This window comes from Miscanthus floridulus, chromosome 4 (genome assembly GCF_019320115.1).
Source record: "Miscanthus floridulus cultivar M001 chromosome 4, ASM1932011v1, whole genome shotgun sequence".
In the NCBI taxonomy this organism is placed as follows: domain Eukaryota; kingdom Viridiplantae; phylum Streptophyta; class Magnoliopsida; order Poales; family Poaceae; genus Miscanthus; species Miscanthus floridulus.
Window position 1 is genome coordinate 5357586 of NC_089583.1, and position 9998 is coordinate 5367583.

Consider the following 9998-nt stretch of genomic DNA (forward strand, 5'->3'; position numbering starts at 1 on the left):
TTTAAGAACTCTGGATGTATGAAATGGATTAAGTATTGTAACTCGTTCTTATTATTAGATCCTTGGAAAAAAGGTGGATCTTTCGGGCTCTCCCTTGGGATGTGCCTGACGGAAACCGCCCGTTGTAGCTTGCTTATGGGGTGCTTAGTGTTTGGTGGAAGACGAGCGCCTCCGTAAGTGTGTTATTTCGGGTGGTTCTGCCATAGTTGGTATCAGAGCCAATAATGAGTTTATGAGTTTCATCACTCTTTTCCAAAACCTAAAATTTAACCAACAACAGTTTTGCGAAAAGTAGGATGCACAAAAATTGTGTAAATAAGTATAAGCCCTAGCAATATGGTCTATCTAGGATAGCGGCACTGGTTTTATCTAATCAGTTTTCTGCAGGTACATTGACTTACGTTGCATAAGAAATCGCTTAGCATACGAAAAGTGAGTGTGCGATGTGCTGAAATTTTTGCGAATGCCGCTTTATTCTGGCGTGAGTGAGCGTATAGGCCGATGCATGCATCATGATAATAGAATTTTGTTAAAACTAAATCCCCCCTACATGTATAATTTAGACTAGTAAATTGATAGGATAAATTAAAAGAATGCTTTAATCAATGTCTTGTCATTTCTCTATCACTTGTTTCTTATCTGGAGGGTTGTTCTAAATGGATGGTTCCTATCTCTTACAGATGAACCTGAGGTCCGGTCATAGGAGCACCAGTGCTGGGGTGGGCCATGGTCTTGGCAAAGGCCAAGATGAAAGTGGTCGGGCCAATGACCACGGTGGGGACAGCCATGAGGCTCCACTTCTGGCTCCTCCTCCTCCGCCACCGCCACCTCCGATGACTCACGCGGAGATGATGGCAGCTCATCGCGAGTCATCCCATGCCATGGAGCTACTGGCACAGGCTATTGGTGGCTTCACCCGTGGGGGCCATGGGGGCAATGGCGAGAATGGTGGTGGTGCCCACGGTCCTAAGGGACCCTGCTCATATCAGGATTTCCTCAAGATCCACCCACCCACGTTCACACCGTTGGCTGAGCCCCTAGATGCGAAGCATTAGCTTTGTATTATGGAGCAGAAGTTTCTGTTGCTCACTATGACTGATGAGCAGAAAGTGTGCTTTGTAGCGCAACAGTTGTTGGGGTCCATGAGTGCATGGTGGGATACCTTTAATGCCATGCAGTAGCTAGATCACCAGGTGACCTGACAGGAGTTCACCGCAGCATTCAGAGAATGTTATATTCCTACTGGTGTCGTCAATAGGAAGCTGACTGAGTTTCTAGATCTACAAGGGAGTATGTCAGTGATGGACTATGTTAATAAGTTCAATCACTTATCGTAGTATGCTAGAACCCATGTGGACACTGATGAGAAGAAGAGAGACCACTTCTATCGTGGCCTCTCTTGCAGCCTTTAGAAGGAATTGTATACTGGAAACTATCAAACCTTTGGGGCAATGATGAATGCTGCCATCACCATGGAGGGCTTGTAGTGGGATTCCTAGGCAGAATGGAAACGGAAGCGGGTGGCTACTAGGTCTTCTAGCCACCCCATACTCAGAAAGTACAGGTTGTCAGGCGGGTGCCCTATCAATCATCAGGCAGACATTCATTTCGATAGCCCCAATAGACTTTCTAGGCTTCTTCCACATAGTACCGTGCAACTACTCAGCAGGTGCAACATCAGTAGCCCCAAGGACAGTAGGCCCCACCTCGTCTAGGATAGGGAAACAAGGCGGGTGCTTGTTTCAAATGTGACAAGGATGGCCACTATGCCCGTGAGTGTCCCCAAAACCAGTCAACCTAGTCTACTCAACCATCGGCTAACTCTAGGCTAGTCAAGCGGACAGTGATCAAGAAGAAAATGCTAGTCAGCCGATCTGGATAGGTGAATTTCATGGAGGCTGAGCAGATATTGCAAAATGAACCGGTGATGTCTAGTATGTTCACCATTGATTCCCACCCAGCTTATGTGTTGTTTGATTTTGGTACATCACATTCATTTATGAGCATGGAATTTGTAGACTGGCATAATATACCTGTTATGGCTATACCGTTTGCCTATAGAATCCATACTCCAGGCACGCAAATGTGCATCAATACTCGGACAAACACAATAAGCTTGGTATTGCCACTCACACTTACTGTCTCCAGTTCATGGTGCTGCCTGGGCAAGGCATTGATGCAATTCTTGGGATAAACTGGTTGTAGGTGTATGGGGTAGTCTTGGATCTGAAGCAAAGAGTGGTGGAGTTATGGCTTCCTTCTTTTGAGGATAGGATGTCTCTTGTTGTACCCTCAGATCCAGTCTTACCTGTTACTGCTCATGCTAAAGCCTCTCCTGATCTTGCCTCTATTGTGGTAGTATGTGAGTTCCTAGATGTCTTTCCTAAAGATCTACCTGGGTTTCCACCGGAGAGAGAGGTGGAATTCTCCATTGATCTTGAGCCTAGTACTGCTCCTATCTCCCGGCGCCCGTATCACATGGCTCCAAATGAATTGGCCAAAATGAAGAAATAGTTGGAAGAGTTGTTGGAAAATGGCTTCATCCGTCCTAGCTCTTCACCATGGGGTTGCCCAACAATTTTTGTGAAGAAGAAGGATGGCACTCTTCGGATGTGTGTGGATTACCACCCTCTTAATACGGTAACCATTAAGAACAATTATCCTTTACCCCGCATAGATACTTTGTTCAATCAACTAGCAGGTGCCAAGGTGTTCTCCAAGATTGACCTTCATTCAGGCTATCATTAGATCAAGATTAGACCACAGGATATACCAAAGAAAACTTTTTCTACTAGGTATGGGTTGTATGAGTACCTAGTAATATCTTTTGGTCTCACCAATGCTCCTGCATTCTTCATGTACTTGATGAATTCAGTCTTTATGCCGGTGCTGGACAAGTTTGTTGTGGTATTCATCGATGATATCCTGATATATTCCAAGAACAATGAAGAGCATGCCCAACACCTTCGGATAGTACTAGCTCGATTGAGGGAACACAAGTTGTATGCTAAGTTCAGCAAGTGTGAATTCTGGTTAGATCAAGTGCAGTTTTTGGGGCATGTTTTGACACCTGACGGTATCTCCGTTGACCGCAACAAGGTGCAACATGTGTTGAATTGGAAGTCTCCCAAGTCTTTTCACCAGATCCGTCAGTTCCTAGGTCTAGCTGGGTACTATCAGCGTTTCATCCTAGATTTCTCCAAGATAGCTCAACCGATGACCAAGCTGCTCCAAAAAGAAGACAAGTTTGATTGGAGCCCAGCCTATGAAGAAGCCTTCCAAGCTTTGAAGACATTTCTAACCACTACTCCTATGTTGGCCCAACTAGATATTGATAGACCTTTTGATGTATATTGTGATGCCTCAAAGATAGGGTTGGGATGTGTGCTTATGCAGGATGGGTGTGTGATAGCTTATGCTTCACGCAACTGAAAAAGCACGAAGTGAATTACCCCACTCATGATTTAGAGCTGGCTGCTGTGGTCCATGCTCTAAAAATTTGGAGGCATTACTTATTGGGCAACAAAGTACACATCTTTATAGATCATAAGAGCCTCAAATATATTTTCACTCAGTCTGAGTTGAATATGAGGCAAAGGAGATGGTTGGAATTGATTAAGGATTATAACTTGGAGGTACATTATCACCCAGGAAAGGCCAATGTGGTAGCTGATGCCTTGAGCCAAAAGCCATATCAGGTTGAAGAAACACCTTTGTCTCTCAACCATGCAGAGGTGCTGGCTCACATTGCCTTGACCTCAGAATTGCTGGAGCAGATTATTCTGGAGCAAAGGCAAGACACTTTAGAAATTCCTCCCATCAAGAAATTAATCATCGAAGGGTGTGGTCCTCACTTTAGTATTGATGAGCAAGGAGTAGTGAGATATAAAGATAGATTGGTGGTTCCATCAAATGAAGAGCTAAGAAGGAAGATTTTGAGTGAAGCCCATCATTCAAAGCTATCTATCCATCCTAGCAGCAACAAGATGTACCATGATTTGCACCACTTGTACTGGTGGTCCAACATGAAGCATGACATCACCCAGTACGTCGTGGAGTGCGACACTTTTGGGAGAGTTAAAGCAGATCATATGCGTACTCTAGGATATTTGTAGCCCTTGCCCATTCCTATTTGGAAATGGGAAGATATCTCTATGGACTTTGTGGTGGGTTTGCCCCACATATCCAAGGGCTATGATTCTATTTGGGTCATTGTGGACCGTCTCACTAAGTCTGCTCATTTTATCCCTATGGACACTAAATATACAGCCAAGAAGTATGCTAAGATATATTTTGATTGGATTGTGACCGTACTCGGAGTTCCCCTTACTATCATCTCTGATAGAGGGTCATTTTTGTCTCTCGTTTATGGGAGCAACTACAACAATGTCTTGGTACTCGTCTCCTCAGAAACTTAGCATATCACCCACAAACTGATGGCCAAACTAAAAGGGTGAACCAGGTGCTCGAGGATATGTTGAGAGCTTGTGCCATTTCTTTTCTAGAGAAGTGGGATGGATGCCTGAAGTTAGCTTAATTTTCTTACAATAATAGCTACTAAGAGAGTATTTGTATGGCACCATTTGAAGCTCTGTATGGAAGAAAGTGTAGGACACCACTTAACTGGGTTGAAGTGGGAGACCGCGGATATTTTGGGCCTGATTTCATCAAAGAGGCTCGAGAGCAAGTAAGCATTATATAGAGTCACTTGAAGGCAGCTCAGAGCCGACAGAAAGCTTATATAGACAAGTGAAGAAGGCCCTTACAGTTTGCAGTTGGAGATTATGTATATCTCAAGGTGTCTCCTATGAGAGGGGTGCATCAGTTTGGTATCCATGGCAAGCTAGCCCCTCGATATGTGGGTCCTTACAAGGTGTTGGCACGGTGTGGCCAGTTGCTTATCGTCTCCAGTTTCCTGATATTTTATCGGCGGTACATGATGTGTTTCACGTCTCACAGTTGAAAAAATGTTTGCGGGTTCCTGATGAAGCTGTGAAAATTGAAGGACTTCCCCTCTAGCCTGATTTGACTTATATTGAGCACCCTATAAAAATCCTAGACGAAAAGGAAAGAGTGATAAGGAACAATGTGGTGAAGTTCTACAAGGTGCAGTGGCAAAACCACACAGAGGATGAGGCCATGTGGGAATAGGAGAGCTATATATTGAAGCATTACCCACACCTTCTCTCTGGTCCTAATAGGTAGTTGTTACATTGAAATGTATCCCCTATCTCCACACTAGGCACATGAAATCTTGGGTCGAGATTTTGTTTTAGGGGGGTAGATTTGTAACACCCTCGGTGTTACACTGTATAGTCTTTTACTAAAACACTAGATGAGCATCATACTTATGTGTAAATGTATGAAATATAATGTGTACATCAATTTCTATGACTCAAAACGTTCATTAGAAATGCGAAACGAATGTTATAGTTCATGTCGTGTTATGTCACTTATTGTTCTAAATGAATTTTTATTGAACGAGAATGATATAGAACACATATACGAAACTTTAATAAAGTTTGTAGTGTAAGCTACGTAAGTGGTGATGAAATACTCACGGTCGAGAATGGGATTCATTAGATAGCTTACTCAATAGCTTGGAAATCGCATTCGACGCAAAACCGTTTAAGACTTGGCCAAAATTCCTAAGTCGGACAGCGCTTTGACGAAGCTAGGTTCAGGAATTTTTGTAGGCGAATTGGATTAAGAAGTAGTGTAATTTCATGGTTGGTTGTAGTAGTTTGACATACTATCTCAAGTGTAAAATAAGTGGTGTAGCTACTGGATCATTGGGTTGGATTTTTAAGCAGCTTTAAAAAGCATGCAAGTCACATTGTTGAACGGTGCCAACGTTTGGCCGCGGTCACCATGACTTGGCCAGCGTTGCCGCTAGCAGCATGCACGCACCAACGCGCACCGCCGCCCAGGCCACACCATCGTGGCCGTGCCCTGGCATGCGACTCGTGCGCACACTCGCATGCTGGGCCCAGCAAGCCTGGCCGCTCTGCCCGCCGTCGCGTCCGCCTGAGCTTTCTACTCGCCATCGCTGTCGCGTTGAGCCGCGTCCACGGTCGTGCTACGCTCCGATCGCCGCTCACACAGTCACTGCTGCCGCTGACCTTCATGGCTGCATGCGTGTGGGCTTGCCTTGCCTGCCTTTGCCATCACATCCACGCTCATGCATCGCCACGCTTCTGCCTCCTCGGACTGGCGCCAGCCACTGCGGCACGCAGTGCTGAGCCGCCGTCATCTTGCGGGTCGTGGCACTATGGTCGCATGTCGCCATGCCAAACTCGTACGTGCACGTGGAGCCTTCACCGTCGTGCTGCCATCCTTCCCCATTTAGTGGTTGCGCCACGCCACGCTCCCCATCATGTCACCTTGAATGTCGTCACGCCGGCCGGCCGAGCCGTGCCAATGCAAACCCACAGAGCTAGCCCCATCTTCGTAATTGCGCATGTCTGGAGCTTAGTTTGGAGTCTAGTGTCATGCCTAGACTACCACTGTTGCAGCCGTATGATGTTTGGGAGTCAAATTGAGTTTTCCCCATCACCGGCCGCCATAAGACTGAGTTGAGTCATCCATCCAATCAGCGTTACGTAGTCCACCTCCTTCCAATTAGCCGTGCACCCAACTAGCCCTGTTAGTTAGCCAGCGATTGGAGTCATCCCAGCGAGCTTCCATCCTATAGTGAGGTAATGCGGGGCATTCTCCTCTTGGCGGTCCACCATGGCCATCGAGGCGGGTGCTCAGCTAGCGCGTTGCTCTGTGCTCCGTTATTTCAATTGAGCGGTGCCTTTGCGTTGTGTTGACTTGGTTGCCTCACCCATGTAATAGTTTTGCCAATAAAGCAGTAGGTCACCGGGGATGCCATCGCCGTGCTTGCCGTGAACCAGAATGACCTCGCGCTCATGGCCAACCACCCTGCCGAGCCTCGTGACTTCGTCCAGGCCATCCTTTATGTATCTGGTGAGGCACCTTCACTCCTAGGGTAGCGGTAGAGGCGTTGGGCTAGGTTAATTCGCTGGTGCCGGTGTCACCACGGCAAAACCCTACCGTGGTGCATGGCCACACCTCTATGCGGCACCATTCATGGTGTTTAGTATCTCTATAAAATGCGCTTCTGATGTGGAATGTCATGATGGTGAGTATTGCTGCCGAGGGGGGCCATGCTCGCCGTTGTTTGGCCAGAGAGGCCGCGGCCTCTGTTATGTTCTAGCAAGGGACCTTGAAACAAGAATTCATAGTGAACTAGGGGGTTAAGTGCAAGCATCAGAGAGAGAGAGAGTGAAATAGTGGAAAGGACTGCGGGTTCATTTAGTTGAAAGCTAGGGTCTCTTTTGCATAATCTTCGGTGCACGCGTGGGTCTCCCCATGTTGGGCCACTATCACGCGTGGACCGAGCCATGTGGCCAACACTGGTGTGCTACGCATGTGCGTGTGCAGGGTGCTAGAGTGGGCCGAGCCGCTCGCTCGTGGGCCGCGCTAAGGAGATCAGTTTTTCATTTTCCAGTGACTTAACAAATATTTATGCAATTTAGTTTTGAGCTGAATTTTGAAATATGATAGTAAATGTTGTAGGTATCGAAAAATAGTGAAACAAAATTGGTTAGGTTCACAAAAATGCTATCTATCTGTTGGTGCAGTTAGTTTACAGTTAGTTGTGGTAATGGTAGATTCATAAATTTAATTTAGAAAGCTTAGTATTATCTAGCTTAATATTTATATGAATTTTTGTGGCAAATTGATGATAGCTTTAGCCAGGAAATTCTTATAGTAGGTTCATTAGATTATAATGTACTCACTATAATTTTTGTAGCCCTAGAGTAGGTTGATAAATGGAGTAGCTAGTATTCCTCATTTTATCATATATATAGTAAATCGATATTAAGTGTAAGATTACCTTTAGTTGCTAGGATAATATATGTCATGCGGCATACTTGTTAGTGTTAACCGTAGGTAACTTAGCACCTTAGTCGGTAGAACTCCCTTAGTAGCTTGATAGATGTATTTTATTTTAAGAGTTGTTGTTGCCGTATTACTAAGTGTTGTATCATCATTTCATGCATGTAGATCACGAGTTGGTAGAGTTCATGCCCGTGGACGAACAGGACTACGAGGAGGTCATTGAGGAGTATGAGGAGGAGATCCTCATGTAGGAGGGAGACCCGGAGCCTTTTGGTGCTAACTTTGTTGACCCACCGCCTGCCCAAGGCAAGCCCCGGTGCATAACCACTATTTTTGAATGATTACTGAATATATTTGATGTGCATTTACATTATAGGCATTTTATGAAAACTACATGCCTAGATATACTTACCTATGAGTCCTACTTGTATAGGTCGAGTAGCTGCCATGCCTAGGGTATCGGTAGCGTGAGTAACCTGCCGTTACTCACAATAGGTGATAATTATGATCACTCATGATAAGGTGGTGGAAAGAAAAAATGGTGACCGAGCAAGGATATGGTTTGGGTACTGGTGGATGTAAGAGGTTGTGTCCTGCGGCCAACAGGGCATAGCTTGGTTACACTTTTTCCCTGTCTATGTTGGTTAAGGACCTGCCGTTGCATAAGTCTCGAGGCAAGTCATAGATTTATTATCCCGAGCACATACTTGGGTATGAGCCTAGGGAAGACTTATTGCTCTCTTGTCGTGGGTTCTGTCTCTTTTTGGATTGACTGATTGGAGGCGGGGATGGTGGAGGTCCTTGCACCGTACTAAGTCTAGGACTTAGGAGTGGTGGCTTGGAATCCAAGTTTGAATGGGGACCTGGGCCTCATGATAGTAGGGTGATTGGTTGGTCCTGCTTGTGCCTGGGGTACAAGTGGGGCATGTATTTTCGGGGTATCCAGCTGGGGGCATTGATTCACGAATCATCGGACAATCCAGTACGGCTTGTTTTGGGTCTAGCACCGTAGTAAGAATTGAAAGATGAAAGGTGAAGAAATGGAACTAATTGCTCAACTCTTGCTTGAAAGTAGAACATGTGCTTACATAGAATGACTAGATAATCAATTAATCATGGCTACTAATAATTACATAAATAAGGACTCACTATTAGTATTGCTTTCTGCAAAAAGGAAACCAGCAAACCATAAGCTTTGCATATCCCTTGGAGTCAGGAAATTATTCCCACTAGTCGGATAAGTCTTATGAGTGCATTGTATACTCAGGGTTTATTTACCCCTATTGTAGGTAATGCTTGAGGAGTATTGTTGTGTGAAGGATTCTTCTGGCACAGACAGATCCTTGTTCATTATCGATAGATGTTTATTTTAATTTCGCTATTTGATATTCTGTGCTCTGACTTTGGAAATGTAATAATGAAATTTTAAAAACTCTGGATATATGAAATGGATTAAGTATTGTAACTTGTTCTCATTATTGGATCATTGGGGAAAAATGTGGATCTTTTAGGCTCTCCCTTGGGGTGTGCCCGACGGAAACCGCCCGTTGTAGCTTGCTTATGGGGTGCTTAGTGTCTGGTGGAAGACGAGTGCCTCCGTAAGTGCGTTATTTCAGGCGGTTCTGCCACATTTGCAATGATCCATATTGCACTTGCCCTAATCACAAGAACAAGGGGCCTCCACCGACACCCTCACCACCAACAATGGGAGGCTACTGTGGAGAAGGTGCAACACAATTTGCTATGTGGGCACACTACTAGGATGACCCTATCTTATTCACATGGCACATCCATGTGTTTGTTGTTTGGTTTAATTACCTAAGGCATGTTAGGTTTAGTCGAATGAACTATGTACCCTTGTTTGTTACATGTTCTCACATGCCATTTCTTGTGCTTGTTGTTCGCTTCAATTACCTAAGGCATGTTAGGTTTAGTTTAGGGCCTCTGTACCCTGGTTCAGTATATGTTCTCACATGTCATTTCATGTGTTTTGTGTGTTGAATTATATAATGCCCTACATCGTTGAAAGCTCTAGTTTGGTTTTGGTGAATTGATGAAACCCTAAGTGCTAACCTAGTTTATCAAGT